The sequence below is a fragment of the Saccostrea cucullata genome, unplaced genomic scaffold (assembly GCF_032062105.1).
Source record: "Saccostrea cucullata isolate Sc308-1 unplaced genomic scaffold, CSIRO_AGI_Scuc_v1 ctg545, whole genome shotgun sequence".
Lineage (NCBI taxonomy): Eukaryota > Metazoa > Mollusca > Bivalvia > Ostreida > Ostreidae > Saccostrea > Saccostrea cuccullata.
Genome location: NW_026919409.1, coordinates 17,795 through 41,656, shown reverse-complemented (window position 1 = coordinate 41,656; position 23,862 = coordinate 17,795). Strand labels below are relative to the sequence as shown.

Here is a 23,862-nt window from a genome sequence, read left to right as displayed (position 1 = left end):
AAAGTTTGCTACAAAACGTCTGTAGTAGCTACAGAACCCGAGGAATGACCTGAGCTCTGATACATTGGAGGGAACTTCCCATTCTTGCACAACCTTTATTTTATTTGGACTTGTTGATATCCCCTTTTGAGACACAATATGTCCCAAATATTCAACCTCTGACGCAAACAATGTGCATTTTCTGGCTTTCAACTTAAGGCCAGCTGCTACTAAACGGTCGAACACTTGAGTTAGATTTTTGATCATATCATCTACAGTTTCGCCGACTACAATGATATCATCCAGGTATACAAGGCAAATTTGCCATTGCAGACCTCTCAAGACCGTTTCCATTAATCGCTCAAAAGTCGCCGGGGCGTTGCAAAGCCCAAAATGGCATGACTTTGAAATTGTATAGACCCTTTTTGGTTGCAAACGCTGTCTTATCTCTGTCTTGGGAAGCCACTTCAACCTGCCAATACCCTGCGTTAAGATCTAAGGTTGAAAAATATTTCTTTCCTGACAGCTGATCAAGGGAGTCGTCTATTCTTGGGAGTGGGTATGCATCTTTAATGGTAACATTATTTAACTTCCTATAGTCGACGCAAAACCTTGTGCTCCCATCCTTCTTCTTTACTAACACGACTGGGGATGACCATGGACTTGTGCATTCCTCTATTATTTCCCTTTTCAGCATATCATTAACGTGACGGTCCGTTTCCTCTTGCATATGAACGGGCATGCGCCTTGGAGGCTGTTTAATTGGTGTGGCTGTTCCAGTATTAATGGTATGCTCGGTAACTTTTGTTTGACCTAAATCAGCATCTGAGGCAGCAAACAGGTGTGAATACTTCAAAAGCATGTTTTTAACAGCCTTGGCATTATCTGCTGTCAATCCTGTAACTGACCTTGCGTACAAATCCTTAAGATGGTCAGGCAATTTTCTCTTCTTGTCTTGTAAGTAACTGGTTTTATCATAGACGTTGTCAATGTCAGACAAAGTAGCTACAAAAGTTCCTTTATATAAGGTTTGTGTTTCTGCAGAAGGATTCATCAATCTAACGGGCGCTACTTTATTGCCTTCTACTAAAGTTCTGGCCACTAAACCTCTATCAGATTCTAAGAAACGATCAGACGACTCTACGATACCAAATTGTGGTATCTTCTCAAAGACAGGAGGTATGACATTCCCAATGGTAATAATTTCACTGTAAGGCGGAACATTGACATTCTCAGCTAAGGTTATCCTACAACAACCTATCTTGCCCTCAAAAACTAATTTTTCACGCTTGCCCTTAATAATCATACAAGAGTTTGTCAAATCAATCAAGCAATCATTGTTCGTCATAAAATCAAGCCCAAGTATACCGTCAACACCAGTGTCGGCTACAGCAAATGTTTGGCTAAACGTTGAGTCCGCTATTGTAAAAGAAATTGAAAGAGACCCTTCCACTTTCATGGCAGTACAATCAGCCAGTAGGATGGGCTTGCTCACCTCATTAAGTCTTGGGTGCTGATCCTTAAGAACAGAATGTAGTATGTCTGGTGAAATAATACTGAGGGTCGCACCAGTATCTACAAGTAGTTTAACCCTATAGCCATCAATAACTGCTTCGATAAAAATCCCAGCTTCCCCAGCTTTTCGACTAATGCCTGTCTTGTTGGCTGTGCTATCCTTTTGCTTAGCATTCTGATGTTCACTTCTTAAAGGCGCTGGCCTTTGGCTTTTGCTGGCATTTGTCATGCCTTGTATCGCATTTTTATACTTGAAACAGTTCTTCTTCACATGGCCTTTCTTTTTGCAGTAATGACAGGTCACACCAGGAGAGGATGGCTGTGTAGAGTTTTGCTTCTCCATTCTCATCTTCATAGATTGCATTTCCTTTTTGATATCCTGGACTGCTTTCAGTAGGGAGGTAATTGTATCTCCTTGGTCTGCCTTTTCCTCTGGCTTCATCTCCCTCAAATATCCTTTGCTCTCTGTCAAACGTCGTTCAGCTGAATTGAATGCATCTAATTCAACGGCATGCCTGATTGCGTCATTCAAGTCCACTGGCCGGGCTTGTTTAATGCGCAGTCGCATGTCGCTTTCCCTTAAGGCATCAATGAACTGTTCTTTCGCCAGGGTTTCTCTCACTTCCACAGGAGCTGTTGGGTAGGCCAGGTTTGCCAGACGACGCATGTCATGTCCAAGCTCTGGTAATGACTCTGTAGCCTTTTGCCTTCTTTCCCTCAACTGAGCCCTATATAATTCAGTCTGATTGGACGGTAAAAATCTCTCTTCAAGTGCCTTACTTAAAAGTCTGTAGTTACATCTGTCTACAGCCGGCAGATTTCCAAGGACACTCTGTGCTTGACCTCTTAGGGCAACGGCTAAATACATCCCCCTCTCAGCCAAAGTCCATCCGTTTAGTTCTGCACAAACATCGAAGTGAGACTTAAAATCAGCCCATGACGAACTTCCATCAAATTTATCTGGTTTCACCATGGCGTTTTTCCGTTTGTCAGCCTGTGTGATATTCTCAGGACGGCGGGTTGTAATGTTTGCCTCATTCAACAATGGGAAGTCATGCCTGGATGTATAAGCATGGTATGGTGTACTCGTAACGGAAAACCTATCTGGCTCGCCACCATCATCTCTTCTCATTTCGCTAAGGTTGTCAGGCCTAGTATACATACTTGGTAGGGTGGTCGTCCTATTCGTTTTAGGTCTTACACCCTCACCTAAATCTATGGTAGTCCGCCTACTTTCAGGTAATCCTGAATCTCTGGCGGCCGTCTTTGCTCGTTCTTTATTTATACTGGCCTGAAGCTTGCTTAGCTCCTGCTCTAAGGCAGTCATTTCATCATCCATAATGTCACTCTCAGACATATCGAAAAATTGCAAAATAAACTTTAACTACAATTAACCAGGACAAAAACTACATAATAATAAACTTTAATGATTTAATGCAACCCCAAATCCCACCGCTGCCACCAAATTTTTGTAACGTATTTACAATAAATCACTGGGATCGTACCTGGTTACTTCCAGGGTTTGGGGTGTAAAACATAAAGTGATTTAAAATTGATTGGTATGATTAAAAAGGACTGCCGAAATATACAAATACGTCCTAACCTTATCTAGGTTAACAATAATCAAATGGTGAATCAATACAATCAATCAGAGGCAAGCAACAATAAATTATTTGGTAGACCTAATAATAATAATACTAAAATGCAAGGCCAGTCGCCCTCGGACTACCGCATATACTGTAGGATGCCTTATTCAGGACGGACAGTATATGTGATAGCCCTTCAACCACTACACTCACTGTAGGATGCCTTATTCAGGACGGACAATGAGTATAGCGGCCTGGACGGACTGGTCAGCCAATGCAGACGAACTTTATGGCTAGCCTCTTCGCTTGAGGTTAACCTCTGTGGCAGGCCTTACAACTGGTTTGGTAAACCTCAATGGCCTTCCAAATTCTCTCCCTAACTGAATGAACAGGCGAGGAATTAATAATAGTAAAGTTTATTTACTATGCACAGTCTTTGAACACTGTCTATCGTCTTCTCTCCTTGGCTGCATCCGAAGAACAACAACAGATGACTGCGGAGTCTCCGTATATATACACAATCAAAGTCACGTGATGTTAACAATGACTAATTGAAAACTCTGTATGGTCATACCTCAAGATTCCGGAATTGTCACATAAAACACCTTTTTAAATGTATATGTAACATGTGGCTGATAATACACATACTTTATTCATCAACATATATATGTAATGAAAGCTTTATAATACAAGTTAACCATAATTTATTTATATACATTAGTACATTTAACGTGTGGTTTATAATACACATACATGTAAACAATGCATGAAATTTGTGCTTTATAAAACACATGTAAACCATGAGTTCATTAACGTTCGTGTAACATGTGATTGACTATACACATGTAAACCATGTGTTCATAAATGTACGTGTTACATGTGGTTGACAATACACATGTAAACGGTATGTTTATTAACGTACGTGTAACGTATGGTTGCACATAACATATGCTACACGTACGTTTCACGTACGTATCACATATGTGTATTCCAAACATACGTTTCACGTACGTTATGTGAAACGTATGTAGTCAAACATATGCTATACGTACGTCGTACCACATACGTGAAACGTATATTTATAATACACGTATGTGATACGTACATTTCACATACATGATACATGTGTTATGTACAACCATATGTAACACGTACGTGGCACAATTAGCTGTGTAGATAAAGCTCTTTTTTTCTTTTACTATATATATTAGTCTATTTACAGTTAAATATAAATAAAATCTCAATCTTTTTTTAAGAGAGTGTATCTCCTGTCTCTTGTTTTATCGTAGTTTTGGATTAAATTTTTCAATTATACAATATTCGGGCCATATAAAAATAATTATTTCGAAAGAATGTTTCTTAATAGGTGTTATAAATTTATTGTAACATTTATTGTTTTGTTAATATTTTTCTAAATTTTAAATGAAATATAAATTTATTCTTTTGAATGTACCAAGCAATAAAGGTAGAAATATCGAATAGGAAATTAATAAGAGAATTAAGTCTAAAAAATAATTTATTTATATATGTTTTCAAAAATTTTGTTTTATAAAAGAAAAGTCAGATAATATATTCAAGTACTTTCTTTTTAAAACCACAAAATGCAAAACTGGGGAAAATGCTAGCAATGCACTCTGTGAATAAAAGTTTATTCTTGTTTTTTTTTTTTTAATTTGGAAATAAAACACCAATGTTTATCTCTAAAAACTACCAATGAATTGGAGATATCTGTGTTGCAAAAATAGCATTTAGATAAGTGTTAGGCGAGCTTGTGTAGTAAAAATGGGTCCATTTTAATTCTGACATATACGTATGCTTATTCAGGTTTTATCTTTGAAAAGATACATCTTTGTTATATTCATTATGATTAATTATCACATAAAGTATACCAAGTTGAAAAACAGCTTTTATACTTTAAACCATAAAAGTACGAGGATGAAAAAGCAATTGATTCTATTCTTAGATTCTTTTTTTAGATTCTGGGATCGATCGTTTATCACCATTAAAGAACTTTATTCGGTATTAACCAATATTTGCCCCCCTAATCAAACTTTGATGGAGATATATTTAATTATGTTCTTAAACAGGGGAGTATATGCTGACTTCAAAGCACTGAATATTTTCATAATTCTATAATCTTTCTTTTCACAAAATATAAAAAAAATTCAAATAAACTCATAAGAATTTTTTTCACTGACAATTAACCCCGGTCAAGTTGCATTACTTAAGATCCACTCCCCTAAAACCTTCTAGATATCAGATAAGGAGTGCCTCTCGCTTAGTTGGTCAGTTTCAGTGTCAGGATAACCTTGTTATGCAATTTTCTTGCTGGGAAGAGTATAGCTGTTTGCAGCTTATCTAGGTCAAAATTTGAATTTAACTGATGGACAAGAAGTGCGCGTCTCCTTGCTGTTCATATTTAATGTGTTTTCAAGCAATATACACAAGGATTAAGGCTGGAATATCAATTTCTGCTCAGTAAGTATTATTTCCTTTTCATGAATTTAAGAAATTAAGCTTTTTTTCAGTATCTGTTCATCATTAAATTCTTGTTTTATAAGTATATTTGAAACCTTCGTGAAATGCACATCGTTGGTTCTTGTATTATGTGTTTTGTTGATATTCATTTGGTTGTGAAATATAAGCTAGTATACTAATATATTATACAATTTAACTAATTGTAGTTCGTCGTAAGGTTAAATCAACCAGTGGTGCAGGGAATTGATTGTATAGTCAGCCTTGATTGCATCAGATTCTTCGCCCGTGAAAATTATACAAAGGAATGCAAAATTTTGTAAGTACACTATGTATATGTATGTCTATAACATTTTTCTTTAGTAATAATTATTTATAAGCATACTCATACGAATTTTAACATGAAGTCAACTATAGTTCTTTTAATCATGTTAGTTAAATCCAAGTACCGGAATATATTCCTTTGTCTGCTTTTTAAATCATTCATGTATATTTATTTTTATCGTTTGAAATAACATGTTACGTACATTTTATCGAACAAATAACTTTAACATCTTTATTTCTTTTATCAATAGGCTTTTGCTTTAGAGGGTGGATTCTCCTGTTCATTTCTTTCATTCGTGGGACTTAATTATATGCGTGATTAAAGTCAATGGATCCGCCACTTTGTGGAACTTAGTAGTGTAAGGCAGACGCGTACTTTGAAGGACCTGGATGTGATTACTGTGACCCACTTTTCGCTAGGAATATAAATTTTTGTCAAGCAGTGATTTTTGAGATTCAGTGATTGAATCCGAATTTGTGTTTGTCTTTAAAATACATGTAAAATAAATTCTCTCACAATCATTATACTGGATTACAACTTATCTAAATATTACGCAACTTGAATAAATTTTTTTATTAGAATTTGAAATGTATTAGTTTATGAAGCAAAATGTAATATGAATTCAACATGATTTCAACCAAATATCAACGTTTGTACAACCGAAAAATTTCAACCAAATCTCAACCTAATTTCAACCAATGTTCACTTTTGTTCAATGTTGATATTTGACGTTGAAACAACGTTGAAGCTTCAACGTTCCCTCAACTTTCATTTGCAACCAAAAATCAACCATAAATCAACCAAAAATTCAACACATTTTCAACGTTTATTCAACGTTGAAACAACGTTATGTCTCAACGTTGACTCAACTTTCATATGCAACCAAAATTCAACGTTGATTCAACGTTGAAGTGCAACGTTGATTCAACGTTGAATCAACGTTGAAATGCCTGCTGGGAATGTTGGCCCAACAATGTAAAACCAATGTATGTTATCAAGACAACTTATGTGATATTAAGGTACATTGGGCCAACATCGGCCCAACAACAAATAACTGACATATGCATATATATTGCCACTAAGAGCATAATGTCTAACATTGGCCCAATGTTGGTCCAATCATGTTATACAAACACCAACCTTGACCCAACAGACCGTTACTCTACCAACGTTGGGCCAATATATGAATGCTGACTTGGATGAGTTCGTAAGAATTCTTTTTATCTGTTACACATTTAGGGAAAATAACAAAAGAACTGCAACACCCTCTTTTTGTGGGTTATACTGTTCAATTTATGTTAAGAAATTGTTTTTTTCGTGATAAGGCAAATGCAAACAAGTTGTCGTTCTTTTAATATGAGGTCCGACGTGGATGGTGTTTGTCAATGATGAGCAATCACATAAGTTTAAAGGGGATTTCAGTTCAATGATTGTAAATATTTTTGTATGTTCATCTCACTGTTGATCGGACACAAGTTATTAAGCATTCAAAATCATAATTAAATCTCAATTCATTGATTAATATTTTTTAAAAATAATATTTTTGCAATTTTTTAAACCTAACTGGGAAATCGATTTTTACATAAATTCCGTGTATACACACGCGCATAAAAATACAAAGAGAATCTCAAGCTAAAGTGACGACATAATGGGGCTAAAAAACGTTGAAATCTAAACACTGAGTTTATTTTTGCAGCTCTTAAAAAGTAAAATGTCAAAATAAGGAATGTTTGTGTAAAATCTGGTCTGTAAATCACTAGACTTTGAAAATGGTATACTTTTTATACAGCGCCGGCTGCTTAAAGAAATATGCCTAAGTGTTACATATGTCATATGTAAGTCTAAAATCTCACTTATAATCTAAATATTTTTATTTTTGATGCTTATACATTTATGTGTTGTAAATGGTGATAATAAATATATGTCTTGATTTATTTGACTTCGATTTGTGAAAAGATTCTGGATCCACACCTGGACAACAACGTTTTGTGAAATTGCTGGTCATTTTTGTCCAATTTCATCTATCTGTCTCAGAACATAAACCAGAAAATGTGTGATTCTCTTCTTCTAAAAGATCATTACTTATTCATCTTTAAAAAGAAATGATGGTTAACTATTTACATAAGTTCTAAAATTTAAGATCAATGTTGACTATTTAATTCACTGTACGTATTGGACTTTTCGTTTTCATGTCGGACTTAAATACAATATTTATATCCACAATTTTCCCACTAATAATAATAAATCTCATATCATGAAAAGCCTTTCAGTAGCTTGTTCTAGTTGCTTGAACCACTGCAGAAGACATGAGAACTTTAATTGAGTGAACATCATTTATCGACCAGAAGTGAACGAAAGTGAGCAAAAGCACAAAAATATACAATTATATAAATTATAGCTGGGATACGGGCAAATAATGAATAGTTTCAACTGAGATATGATATATTGCGACTTATTGTTTATCCCAGCTATTGTTAGATAACGATTACAAAGTTCGTGACTAAGGTGACTAAGGGGACGACACATTTTGTCTGAGAGGGGTGGGGGCTAGCAGATTTTTGAAATAAATAATCTGTCCCTGCAAATATTGAAAATAAATAATCTTTCCTCCACTACAGAGAAAAATAAATAATCTGACCTTGACTAACGATATTTAAATATTGTGAAAAATACCTTTTTTTATTTACGTGTAATTTAATCTCAAAAGTCTTCAATTTAAAAAAAATTTTTTGCTCGCTTCGCTCGCCATTTTAGAACCAAATAGTATTTAAAATTAGATTACCAGACTGGATATTTAAGTCAGTTTGACAACATGACAATGTGCATTTAGTAGGTTTGATAAATTAGAGTACTTTAAATATAAGCCATTTCTTATACACTACAAAAGATAAATTTTCTTGTCGAAGAATTACACTTCCCCGAAAAATTAATACAAAATATACACAGGTGGATTTATATGGGACGTACATGTGTACAACCCCTCCCCTAAAATTTCAAAGTATGATAGGAATAATAATAATAATGCCATACTTTGGGACAATACCAACAATTTTTGCCTAGTTTTACTCTTAAAATACACAAAAACCCTAGAGCTTTAGGGGGCTTTGCCCCCTGGGCCCTTTTCATTCAAAATATGATATGATTAGTATTAATAATGTCATAGTTTGGTATATATCTAACCAATTCCTACACAATTGTGTCTGGGTTTACTCTTTAACACACAGAAAAACACAAGAGCTGAACCCCCTTCATTCAAAGTATGGTATGGCCAGTATTAATTATGTCATACTTTGGAACAAAATAACCAATACCAGTATAATAGTGCCTGCTTTTACTCTTAAAATACAACCCAAGAGCTTCGGGTTGGGGGGGGGGGGTTACTCCCTTAGCCTCCACCGGGGCTTCACCCAGGGCCTGGTGGCCTTACGGCGGCCCAAGATCTCTTGCCTAAACGAAGTTATACACGCCCCTCCCCAAATCCTTGTCTGCCTATGGTATATCAATGATTAGTCTTTTAGAATCAATTGATCATGGTACGGGGAGACAAGGAAGAAAATAAATAATCTGTCCTTGATAATCTTTAAAATAATTTATCTGTCCTCGACAGGCATGAAAATAAATAATCCGTCTCAAAAAAAAATTGCCAGCCCCCCCCCCCCCTCAGGATCAAATGGTCGTCCCCTAAACAAAGAGACCACTTTAGTTGAGAGAACTTCATTTATAGACCAGATGAATGACGAAAGTGAACAAAATCACATAAATATACAATGATATAAATTATAGCTGGGATAAGGGCAAATAATGAATAGTTTCGACTGAGATATGATATATTGCTTATCCCAGCTATTTTTATATAATGATTACAAAGTCTGTGTAACAAGAAGGTGACGTAAACAAAGAGACCACATGGCATATTAAATGCTTGCATGACGCATGCAGCGCCTCCAAAGGAAAGTCATTTTATGAATAAGACGATGCTGGTCAAGTAACAGCAGCAAAAATGTAGCATAACATTGTGAACTGGATAACATGTTCCTGTGAAGACTAAATAAGCATAAGCATAAAAAACAAGATGTAGACACTGAGTTATATCTGAATAAGTAACAAAACAAGTAGAGATTTCTAAAAAAAAAAAAAAAAAAAAAAAAAAAAAAGCTTGCCGTCATTAGCAATAAAAAAAAATGATAAAAGTCCGTCTCTTAAATCAATTTTTACGAAAGCATCCTTTTCTACTAACAACAACAAACCAGCAATCATCAATAGATGCAACAAGCCAAGATGCAGTACTTGTCCATACCTGACAGAGGGATCTAAATTTCAGTTTTAAATCGGAAGCAAATTTAAAATTAAAACATCAATGTCATGCACAAGCTCTAATCTTATTTATGTGATAACCTGTGCCGGTTGTGGTGAAAACTCTATCGGCCAGACAGGAGACACCCCGAGACATAGAATGACCGTACGCCGACAGCAAATTAGAGAACCAAAATACCAGTGTACCGTCGTTAGCGAAAACATGAGAACTGTGCCAATTTTATAAACAGACATAAGCCTGATTTAAATGCAACATAATTATATTTCGTTTAAGAAATATTTTTACCCTCATTATGTAACTGTACTATTTTTGTCCCCCGCTTTCGCGAAAGCGAGGGGACATTAAATCTCATTCGTCTGTCTGTCTGTCCGTCAGTCTGTCAGTCGGTCAGTCTGTCCGTCACAAAAACTTTAACCTTGCCCATAACTTTAAATTTAGTGAAGCTATGACATTCATTTTTCACATGTGTATTCCTTGTGACAAGACCTTTCATTGGGTACCACCAAATTTGACCTTTTGACCTTGACCTTGGAGTTTGACATACTTTTACACAAAAATTCCAAACTTTTACTTTGGCCATAACTTTTGAATAGTAGGTACTAGGACTTTCATATTTCACATATTTATTTTTCGTGGCAAGCCCTTTCATACACATGTAGGATAACAACAACCTTGACCTTTTGACCTTGACCTTGGAGATTTACGTACTTATGAAAAAACTTTAACCTTGACCATAACTTCTGAACGGTGAGGACTAAGGTTCTTGTACTTCACATATGTAATTCTTGTGAGATGACCTTTGATTGGATACCAACAACTTTTACCCTGTGACCTTGACCTTTGAGTTTTAACTACTTTTTAAAAACTTTAACCTTGGTCACAACTTTTAAACAGTGGATACTAGGACTTTTATATTTCACATATGTATTCCTTGTGGCAAGACATTTCATTGGATACCAACAACCTTGACCTTTTGACATTGACCTTGGAGATTTACGTACTTTTGAAAAAACTTTAACCTTGACCATAACTTTTGAACGGTGAGGGCTAGGGCTTTCGTACTTCACAAAAAACCAACTTCAATGTTACTTTCTTAATAAATTACATATGATAAGATGTTCACATTACACACAATAAGTTATAAAAAATAACATCTCACCCACAAAGACACCGAAAGCGGGGGACCTCAATTCTTTGAATTTGCTTGTTATAAAAAAACTTATTTCCCGTAATAACATACTTACGTATTATCATGACGTCATAATGAACTTTGCTAAAGTGCGACTTAGTATTGGCGCTTTATGGCGTCATATATGTATATCTCAGGGTTTTTTTTCTCAGCTGAGTCGGAAAAATCTTTGGTTACACACGCAATTGATAAAAATCTCAGACTCGAGAAAAATCTCAAATATAAGAAAAAAAACTCAAAAGAAAGGCCGGATTTGAGAAAAAATTTATTTGGTGGCACAGTTTGGTGAGAAAACCTCAGATTTTCTGAGAAATCTCAGAGTTGAGAAAAACTCAGGGTAGGTAGCCCTGAAGCCTGGTTGATCTGGTTGTCGCTGACGGCTTTGGACATCTCTCCCTTTCCCTCTCCCTGTCTCTTATCTCCATTCCTCTGTCTCTGTCGATCAGGGCCTTCAACTTGTTGATCTCCTATACAACAAACACGGGGCATAAAGTAAAGGAAGTTTTCTTAAACGGCCCCTACTTTGTGAAGAAATAAAACCAGTCATCTTTTTATTAAGGTTGAGAAAGAAATTTGTGACTAACTTACCGCTTCGGCAACATTCATTTGGAAAGTGTGTTCTTCTTCGATATCCAGGGCCTTGTTTTCAGCTTGGATACGTTTATTTGTCTCTTCATCTAAATCCTACAAGTAGATGTCAATACTCTAGCATCTTTTTTAATATCATTTATAAGTGATTACGATTTTACTGCATATACATAAGCGGAACAAAAACACCAAGAAAAAGGTAAATATTGCCATTTTTGAAAATTTATATGCATGCAAAGGCAAGCAGTTAGGTAATGATATGCCTGTGCTTACAGTTCTGAGACGGGCAATGTCATCCTGCAGCCATTTGTTGGAGCCTCTAAGTTTGCTGACTTCGTCTTCCAGACCACCGATTCTTCCTCTCAGGGTAGCAATTTCCCCTTCGTACTCGCCTATTTGGTCATTCAAACGACCCAATTTGTTTCTAAGTCCAGGGCACTCCTTTTCGCTGGCATGATGTCTGCAAGATTAAGTTATATAATAGAATGAGCAAATATCGGTGTTTTAAGAGTGCATTTCTTTATATTTCTATTTGTATCAAAGTTTCTGAAATGAATATTTAAAGGATTGAATAACTTGATATGAAATGAAGGAGTCGTGCTATTTCACGCAAAAAAATTGATTATTTCTTTTTTGAAATTTCGAAATTATTTAGCCTTTTTCAATAACAAAAATAAATAAACAAAAAATCATGAGAAAATCACATGTACATCTTAAACCCTCTATCTCGTTTTGACGTTTCTGAATCCCATCCACAGAAAAAAATAAATTATTTCCATTTGAACTAATCGTTTTATTGGATGTTAATAATAAAGTTGTAAATTCTGTTCTTGTTCCATCCCACCCCAAATATATATTATTTAAAAACACCATTCCAATCTTTACAACGCAACTGGCTTTCTTGTTTTTGCCTGTTCACTAACAGAAATATATATAACATAATTCAAAACATTAGATATAAAACAAGCTAATTCTGTGAATTTGTGTCCCCCGCTTAGAGAAAAAGTTGGGGGGGGGTCTCCCTGAATGAATTTGTAGAATTATTAAATGTATACATGTATACTGAAGCAAATAAAATATGTCAATATGGTTATAAAAATTTGATTGCTTATTCTTAATTATGTGTTTAGAAGATTCCTTTTATATGGAATATTTATCAGACTGTAATGATGATTTTATGATTTTGTACAAGCTAGACCTCATACATTTTTCATTCCACATGCTGAATACTATCATTTAGTAAAAAAAGGATTTCGGGAAAAAAAAGAAACTGGATCGTCCTGGAATCGAAATCATGACCTCTCACATATGAAGCGGGAGACATACCACTACACCACGGAACTAATGTACTTTAACGAAAATTATATGCAAAGATGAAGACACTTACATGTATATATTTACGTTCGATATTGTCAAACTTTTACACAATGCATACTGTCTAATTTAACCTTCATTAAACAGTTCCAATAGATGAAATAAGAATATAAAGTCCACCGAGAACCTGATTTATACGTAATAACTCTCCTTCATGCCCCTAAAATAGCGACATGTTATACAATAAATACTATTAAAACAAACGGGGCGGGACACTTTGAGAGGGGTTAGAGAGGTCCTAGGGACTTCTGGTATAAAATTACATCACAAAAGCTCAAGATCCTCTTGAAACATCGTCCGAAAACGATAGTGTTACACACAAACAGAAAGTATATATTTATGACCTTGAATTTTGACCTCAAAATCAAAAGGGGTCTTCCTAAAGCCAAAGGGATTTGTTCTGTAAAATTTAATTGCAAAAGCTCATAGGGTTCTCGTAATATCGCGCAGAAACGAGAGTGTTATAACAGACAGAATTTGCGAATTTATGACCTTGACCTTTGAACTTTTGACCTCAAAATCTATAGAGTTCTTATTTAGTCCATAGGGAGTTGCTATGCAAAATTTCATTGCAAAAGTTCAAAGGGTTCTCAAGATATCGTATGGAAACGAAAGCGTTACAGACAGACAGAATGACAGACGACCTGACAGCAAGACAGACGGACGAACGGACAGACCCAAATTAATATCCCCCACTTTTCAAGGGGGGGGGGGCAATAACTTTTCATATTTACATAGTAAGGTTTCATATTTACATATTAAGGTTTTTCCCCGATGGTCTTGCTTGTGTTAGATTCACCGACAAAAGAACCTTGGGATAAAAAAAATTAAAATAAGTTACTGAAAATAAAAATGTTTTCAATAAGCATTTAAAACTTGATATTGCATATTTATTTAGATTTACTTTTCAATGAAATTTACTTTTAGGAATTTGTACATGTATATTCAAAGTTTTTATTATATTGGGTTAAGGACAGAAGATACAAACAAAAAATGGATGCCTGGATAGGTATATGTTTTTTGGCTTAATTTAATTGAACATGCTGCAAATAATAAATTTCTAGAATATAAAGAATTTGTAAACCTTGTGTGATGTTCAAAATTATGCTAATCTGAAACCATCCTTATTTATCTATACAAATGTTTTACACTTCAAATACCATTTTGGTGAAAAATTAATTAAACAATTAAAAACTACGCGGTGAAAGTTATTCATTTTACTCAATATAACATGGCTGAAGTTGTTATTTTCATATTTGTTGACAAAAGTTTGTTTGTATCATCTGTCATTCGGTACCTCTAAACACTAAGAAAAACTTATTGAATATGGTTTGTTATTCACCAGAAAAAATATTCATATTGACCGAGGCGAAGCCGAGGTCAATATGGATATTTTTCTGGTGAATAACAAACAATATTCAACACCAAAATTGTTTTATTATACAGTCCGATTTACAATAAATAAGACATTGAAGCCTGAATGGCGACACCATTTTCATTTACGAACTTCCATTGTTGAAAAAAAATATCCAGATTACAGAATGTCACCTCCGTGTTTTCCTTTTTGAGTTTTGCTGTGTTAGATGTCCAAACGTTTAAAAATAATCCTGCAATAGGTTTGTATAATATTTTCCTGCTCGTAGCTCGCTGCGGCCGTTGCAACCATTGTTGATAGTGACGTCACAATGCCGCTGCACGGGCAATGACACTCCGGTGAAAACGACCTCAAATCCGGTGAATATGTAGTGTAATGAACTGTTTCCGTTTGTATAGATTATATAGGGACTATAAATATACTATATAATAAATATATATATTTGTTATATTTAGACTATTTAATTCATTTTCAACATAGGGTACTTGTCTTAATCCTGCAAGGAAATGTTCATAGACAAGAGACTGTCCTTGAAAAGAAACACTGCTGATAACTGACGTTTGGAAAAATGATGGAAATCATGAGTTCTCTTACTTGCTCTTGATCAAATATAAAGCTAAGCATATTTTTTTGTAAATTAAATATTTTGTAATTAATCGTACAAAATAATTTTTCCCTATCAAACTTTTAGGGGCAGATCACTCTTACAACATAAAAGTACCTCAGACTTAGAACTCTTTAGTGTTTAAAGCGTCATTAAATTTATTAATTCTTTTGAAGCAAGCAGAAAAGTGCGATCAAAGGCTTAAAAGGAGCAAACTGAAACAATCGTGTAAATACAATGAAGAATCAAAAACTATTTGATTGTTTCAAAAAGACGTATTTACACCCATGCTTGTTAAAATGCTAGTATTTAATATTATAGAAAGTAAAAGAGTACATGTGAATAGTATGCAAAGGTCCAGCAAATACATAGTCTTATTTGACTGTATTGAATAACGCATTCAAATTAATTTTAAAACCCTGTATTTCAAATCGTGTACATATTGAAAAAGGTTTTGATCAAAATTTAGCAAACTAACAAGGATAAATTTCTCAATTTTCTATTTTAAGAAACAATTAGATATGAAATGATAAAACATTGCTACATTTACAGTGTTTTGACACCATAAAGATGTTAGCCTTAGTATTGTAATTTCAGATTATAAATAATTTTTCATGCAATTTATCGACTTTGGAATAATGACAAATGGCGATGTTTGAAACTAAATTTTAAGTTTTTTAATCTATTGAAATTCATAGTTCATAATTCATATGACACGTTCAAGGATTAAGACCTGAAACGTTCAGTGATCTAACTTTCTACATGATCATCCACGTTTCAAGAAAGATTCTAAACGACTTGCCTTGTCATCAAAATTATTCAAACCGCTTAAGTTATTTAAGAAATAAAGTCCGTGTTTTCGTGAATGTTGTAGAATAACCTCCGAGGTCGAGAAATGTTTGAAAATATAAAAGGTGGTGCATTAGCCGAGGCTTTTATATTTCAAACAACATTTCGAGACCGAGGAGGTTATTCTGCAGCATTCACGATAACAAGGACTTTATTTCTATTCTTCCACGTTTGGTACAAACGCTAAATTAAGGATAATCGTTTCCTCTATAGAGAAACGAATTAGGTCACCATGTCTCGATTACGCTGTTTCATTTAACACCAGAGGTAAAATTTGTTTGCTTACCTGTGTATAGAATGCAGACGATTTGAGCTTTTGTTACATTAAAAATATCCTTTTTACAAATTACAAATATGTTATAATATGTATTGATAAGTTAAAATGAATATACAATAACAAAATCATGTTCCTGTTTTACTGCTAAAATCACGTTGTTTAATGTGTAGGGAGGTCCGTGGAATAGCCCCGCTTAGCTATAAAAACCGACATTCTTCAGCAACTTGATGCAATTTACAGTGTTTATAATGCAAAAGACGACACATCGATGCGGTCTAAACACGTATTTCATTCTACAGCCAAACATGCATTTGAATTGTTCAGATTTGATACGTGTTTCTGATGTGATAATTTTTTATGACGTTCGTGATTTATTGGAGAATAATGTCCGGTGGTTTTCTTTGATGTTTTGAATAATCGTGGTAGAATATGCATTAAATTATGTTCGAAAAATATTATCCTATCTATTAGGCATAAGAAAATGATATCAAAATGATAAAGCAACGTTTATTTGCGTTTTGATAGAATAATACAAACAAATACGATAAAATGAAAGGCACATAAACTGTTTCAGAATGGATTTCAAGGTTTCAACGAAAATATTTTCGCATGAAAAAGCAGACAGATGATTGAAAAAAGGAGAAAAGACATGAGACTTACGATTAAACAAAAGTAAACGTTTCTCATCCTGATCCTTGGATTTGAAAATAGCATGCTTACAATTGTTATATATAGACGGGCTTTGTTATTCTGAAAAAGGGATAAAAAAAATTGCCATTTCAGTTTACTTGGTAAATGTCTGAAATAGAAAGGCTGAAAATAGAATAAATAATGAATAATTAAAAAAAAAAGAACAGTACTCATTTTCAATCATTAGTTTAATCTTTCCAAATGCTTCAACTGTTCAGTGTAGATAACAATACACGGATCAAAATAACATTTCATGTCAAATTTATCTTTAGAAATTACAACATATGGACAATCTGTTCTGTCTGTAGTCCATATGAAATATGATGGAAAAGAACGACTTACAGTGAAACATCTCTTTTAAAAAAAAATAAAACATATACCATTGAACTGTCATTTTCACATATTGTTGTGGAAGATGGCCTTTGACACTATTTTCTAGAGAAAAATAACCCTTGAAATGAGATATTTTGAAACCTTTTTTCTTTAGAATACATAGATAAATAAAATTAATGGTGTTATATTTTCAGTATAGTACTCCTTCATGCTATATTTGTCGATCGCGTGGTGCAGTGGTTCGCAGGTACGAACCCCACTATGGGACGTGGAGTCCCGTCCTTCGGATGAACCCGTATAAATAGGAGGTCCCGTGTTGCAGTAGGTGCTGGAACGAATTATTATTTGCAGCTCTCCAAGGGCAAATGGTGGCGTCTCCATGAGTGACAAATTCTCAAGAGGGGAGTTAAACAAAAAAAGTCAAGCACTCAATCCACCCTCTTTTCTGATTCATCACAATCGTATTGTTAAAATATATTTGAGCCAGTTTTAACACCTTTTGAAAACAATATTTTTTAAGGGCACTAAAATGGCTAATTCGCACCTTTTTCTTTATTTCCTTTAATGAAAATCAAATAAAGTCGTCCTGCCTTGTTAACCCGATTTTTTTTGAATGATTTAATCTCTGATTTCTGTATGTCCCAAGAGTGTATAATACAAAAAAGAAAATGATTAATAAATAATTCAATCAAGTAAATAAATGAATAAATACATATATAAATAAATAATTAATTAAATGGACATCAACGCAGTTTCAGTAAAAATAAAACTTCAAACTTATTTTTTTTATTTTCTTAAAATGTATTTCTATTTACACATAATTAACTAAGGTACGTATAATGAATATCAAAATTGATTTCAGACCCTAATTGATTTTGTGGTCAAAGAGTCAATGTAATTTTGCAATAGATTCTGTATGTTTAAAAATTGATTTGTTTCTGAAAAACAAAACACTCTCATAAATTCTGCTTTAAATAAAGTTTTTTTATTATTATTTTGAACTCATAATTTTTATAAGACATCATTAATAATTTTTCATTCAAAGAAAAAGTCACAATCTATACATAAATCCATGAAATCTGAATTGAAACTGGTTATCTTATATTTAATGATAAAGAACCATGCACGAACAACCTAATTATATAATTATAACATTGAAAGCATTGAGCTTAACAAACAGAGTTGAATTTGTCTGATTGAAATTTTATCCTTTTTCTTATTCTTTTGTTTTTTTTATATCACCCACTATGATCCCATAGGCATTCCTATTTATCATCTTATACATGTAGGCACCGTTCACGGTAGCTCTATCGGTAGAGCGCTCGCTCCGTGATCGGGAGGTCGTGAGTTCGAATCTCGGCCGCGACTGACCTAAGTCGATAAAAAATGGGTAGCAACTGTTCCTTCGCCATGCGCTCGGCACTTTGAAGTGAAAGTTGCGGGTCCTTCGGAAGAGACTTTAAAAACCGAGGCCCCTTGTCAGCGGCAGGCTTTGGCACGATAAAAATCCCTAACTGCTCAATAGCTCTGAGTGCCGAGTAAAGGTCAAAATTTGAAGCCCTTCACCGGCATACGGTGACGTTTCCATATGAGTGAAAAATTCTCGAGAGGGACGTTAAACAATATACTATCAATCATTATACATGTAGCCCCCCCTCCTATTCCTTTCTTTGTTACTATCAAACTGAGATATGTGGGTTCAAGCACCTGTTATACCATTCTCTCAAGTTATGTGCATCTATGTCATTTATAGAGTTTAATATTTATACATGTACACAGAACACCTTTTATACGATGTTTACTAATTTCTATTGCTGACTGTTCTTAAGTACAGCTATTTGTAAGAACCAGGCAGGGGGTGATTCATGACCATTTCAGATTTTTACAAAATTTTAATTTGTTGCTTCATGGACCAAGGGAACATCATTGGACAACATATTTTTTTTGGCCAGCCTTTGTTGCCATGGAAACAATGCACCATGTAAATGCACATGGCAACCAAGCAAAAAATTGAAAAAAAGTGAATTTAGCTATTATTGAACACAGGAACAGAGCTTTTTTGATGATAGTACCATAAATAAATCTTTTTTTCCTGAGAAGTACATACAAAATGATAAATGATTACCATAGGGATAAAATTATATAGGTTTTACTAAAGGTGCTGAATTTCAATTTAACATAGGCCATTTCATAAAATTCACTTTTTACAATATTTCTTCAAATCCAACATATTTTAGAAGCATATTAAGAAAAAGGCCCGCATGTTAAAGAAATCTGATAACATGGAATAGAAAGAGCACATTCTTAATTTTAATAAAATTAAATAAAACCCATGGGTTTTTTAAAAATACTCTGTTACCATGGCAACGAAATGTCACAAAAATTCATTTTTCACAATAATAACCTTTTTTAAGAGCACAGCAAGAAAAATTCCCACATGTTAAAGAAATCTGATAATGTGGAATAGAAAGAGCACTTTCTTAATTTCAATAAAATTAAATAAAACCCATGGGTGTTTCAATAATACTCTGTTACCATGGCAACAAAATGTCACAAAAATTGATTTTTCACAATAATAACAATTCTTTTAAGAGTCATTCTCTGTAAGGACCACAGATGCCGTTCAAACGAATACCACAGATTTTAATAAAACATATATGAAAAAATTAGGAATGTGTATGAGATTAATTAGGTATATTTAAAATTTTGAGATGTGACCTATCCTCCAGGTTATGGCCCCCTAACACATTTTGTGGCTACCCCCATGTTTGAAAAGGTCAGTTTTCTCCTAATTTGACATAAAAAATTCAAAATAAGTAATGCACTATGGTTGGATTAAGTGCATTAAATTGTGAAAACAAGGTGTGAAGTAAAGATAAAAAATTATTTTGCTTCATCACTAACTCCCCTTTTTATTTTAAAGAAATTTAATTTCCTCCTATTTTTAACCCTTAACCAACACGCTAAATAACCATACTTTCAGTGCCATTTTATAAAAAATCCCAAGATAGGTTTATAAAATATTAACAATATTTTGAAAGCAAACATACTTGCTTATTTATTCATAATTATTCTGGATGTGTGTTTTTTGCTTTAAAAAAATAAAATGCATTTGAAAATTTTAAAAAACTAGCATTTCACGAAAATATTATCTCCCTTTGTAGAACTCTCTAGTTCCGACAGTGAAGGAAGGTAAAAACAAAAGTATTTGTAAGCATGACGTTTTGCCGGTTTGGAGTTCCTTTTCACAAACGATGTGTTTTACTGATATTTTTATACAAAACTGCTTAGATTATACAGTATAGCTTCCTTGGCAGATGTGATATTGTTTATTCTGAAGACATTCAACAACTCGTGAGTTTTAGCAATGGCCATGTATTGTCTAAAGTAGGTCGTATGCCATGTGTTACACTTGCAAAATTATTTAGTAAATACAGTGAATGACTATCGAATGTGGACGTTATTTTAACTTTTCTTCAAATAAAATACAAAGCGGTGAAGAAGGAAGTTTTGTCAAATTCCAAATCTTCTAAGTTCACACCTGCATATTGAAAACACCAGAGGAGATGGACCAAGAATTCCCCTCCAAACAGAACATGTGAAAATTTGAAAGCAGGTCATTTGATTGGTCGAGCCGGTGCAACGCTACCAGTGTTATACACCATGCATGTACACGTAAGTAACTACAATTTCTGATACACAATATAATAATATTTGTTCGTAGAGTTATGAGTAGATGAAATTATTGAAAAAGAATTAAATCGAAATGAATGTAAAAAGGTACAGTCCAAAGACTATACTAAAGCATTTCTATCTACATGTGTAGGTCTTAGAAGTGGGTAAAATAGCTACTTTGGGTAGCTTTAACCTACATACATGTACATTGTAGCTATTAATAGCTATGTGGGTAGAATAAGAAATAATCTTTGGACTTGACCTTGTAAATTTCATTTTCCTTGTTCATCTTGAACACTCTATAATGATGTATGCATTTAAAGTTTAACAAGATATTAATTAAAAAGTTTCTCCAATTTGAATTATTGTACACAGTTATTTATTTTAGACCTGTCAACATACAAAACTAAATAAAAAGTACCGTGGTATGTGGTGAATGGCAAAAAAAATTAACAACTCATTCTTATATAATTGTGCTTTAATTAGTACCTGTAAGGAATTGAATTATTTTTATGAATATATACAATTTATTGTAGCATGCTGCTGTGTGACCAAGTGAGGGGCATCACAAGGAAGGGGAAGATATTTAGATCATTCATGGAGCCTTCAACATCGTATTAAAACCAAATTATAAAGAGGTATAGTGTCCATGTACTATAATTTTGACCCAATAGCCTTGACTTCTATATCTTTCAAGAAATTAGACAGTGGTAATAAATTTTGAAGGATAGAGGATACAGCTTTCATGTTCCATATATACATTAACTACTATTATCATGATTATTGACCCACTTTTCAAGGCATGTAAACGTTCTGTGATGTTCCAATTTCTACCCATCTGAAATCATCCTAATTATTCTATACAAATATATTTTACTTCAAATTCAATTTTTGTGCAACTTTGAATAAGAAATTAAAAAAAAACTACACTGTAAAACTTATTCATTTTATTCATTAAAACATGACCCAAGTTGTTATTTTCAAAAATTTTGACAAGAGTTTCTACCACTTTCCTTAAGAAACCTCTCTACACTGAACACTAAAGAGTTACGATTCTGTTCTGCCAATAAATATACATTTACACTATATATTACTCAGTTTATAATCAAATCAAGTATTCTTAACATTTTAAAAGGGCAAGATAGTTTAAATTCTATATTATAAACATGTTGTTTACATGTATCTTCTCCATAGAAGTAAATAGCAATTATTTCTACTGATACTGTGTTGTGTTTGAACATTTTTTTCCTGGGGTTAAATGCCATCCATCATGTATTGAAAATGAAATAGAGAAGCTTATTATTTACATATTTATTCAATATAATTTTCGCAAAGTCCAAAAATCATTTTACACTGGTGTAGAGAGGATGTATGACCTATTACATGTACAAGTGTAACTGTTTTCATGATCCAATTGGTTCCTTTAATCATTTTTAGCTCTACTGGTCAAAGACCAGAAGAGCTTATGCGATAGTAATGTGTCCGTCGTCTGTTTGTCTGTCTGTATGTCTGTCCGTCTGTAAACAGTTTTTCAAAATGCTACTTCTCCTACAGTTTTGGTCTGATTTCAATATAACTTGGCACACAAGTAAACTAAAATAAGATAAATAATTCTGTGTATCTGTTTTTGTCATTATTCTATTGATTGCTTTTGTAAATGTCCCAACTGCTAGTTTTCTCTTTCTTTATTATATGTACAAACCAGTAGAGCTACAGTCTTGACAGAGATTTCTGGTTAACTTAAGTCTTGTATTATCTACCTGGTAAATCTAAATACTTGTATTGTCTATTACAGAACTCAAGAAGCCAGAGTTTTACATTTAGTCATGACCAGTCATGACATTCAGCAAATGAATGAGTATCTGATGAAAATTAGTGAGAGTTTTCAGAGAATGGGAGAAACCGTCGGGACACCTTCACTAAGCCTGCTAAATTATACTACAACAATAATATAATGACAAACATTGCTGTTATTCTCCCAAAGAACATCAAAGAAATAGTGAAGTCTTACAGTATCTGAAGAAAATCCTAGTCTTGCCTAGTATTATACCTGAGGGAAGTTTTGACCACTTATCCTGAAGTTATTCATGCATAATAACATGGGTCCACTATGCACTACTATGAATATGCTTCAAATAATTTAAAAAAAAGAATTTAATAATGTACATTCTTAAATAAAAGATAAAAAGTGTATAAACAGTAGTCTCATTGCATGTAAAATGATAATTCCATCCTTTGTTACAATTATTGAATTTTTATAAAATTGACAAAAAAATTAAAGAAATCTATGTCAAAAGTGTCTATTATTATTTTCAAGGCTTAAGGATAACGTTTACTTGGATGACAAAAATATTAACTGATAAAAGTGAAAAACCACCTATTGTACATCTATGTAATTATTCACTTAAGTATGTCATTGCCCTACTATTCCTGCTAATGGCTCTTGGGTATTTCATAGAAAATACATTGTATATAATTATTTTTTACAATATGACAAACATTTGCCCCCCCCCCCTAATATTTTGCCAATATATAGAATTCTATAATAAACATAGCTACTCCATGCTTGTGCCCCCTCAGAAAATACGTCTAATGATCTTTTGTCCTTATTTTGCTTTCTAGAAATTTTTGGTAGTTTTCACTGAGAATGTATGGTTGTGCCCCCCCCCCCCTCTTCCAACTGAAATTGCCTCTTACGAGCCTGCAATCAAGT

At 33.6% G+C, this 23,862-nt stretch overlaps 2 long non-coding RNA genes across 2 annotated transcripts; both read left to right on the top strand.

The window, feature by feature from the left end:
* The first annotated feature begins 5,290 nt into the window (after positions 1-5,290).
* On the top strand, positions 5,291-6,623 carry LOC134230956 (uncharacterized). Its single transcript, XR_009984464.1, has 3 exons — positions 5,291-5,558; positions 5,765-5,874; positions 6,131-6,623. It is a non-coding gene; the product is annotated as an uncharacterized LOC134230956 (long non-coding RNA).
* A 13,943-nt stretch (positions 6,624-20,566) lies between these two features.
* Positions 20,567-23,604, top strand: LOC134230973 (uncharacterized). Its single transcript, XR_009984468.1, has 3 exons — positions 20,567-21,149; positions 21,686-21,787; positions 22,945-23,604. It is a non-coding gene; the product is annotated as an uncharacterized LOC134230973 (long non-coding RNA).
* Positions 23,605-23,862: the final 258 nt, after the last annotated feature.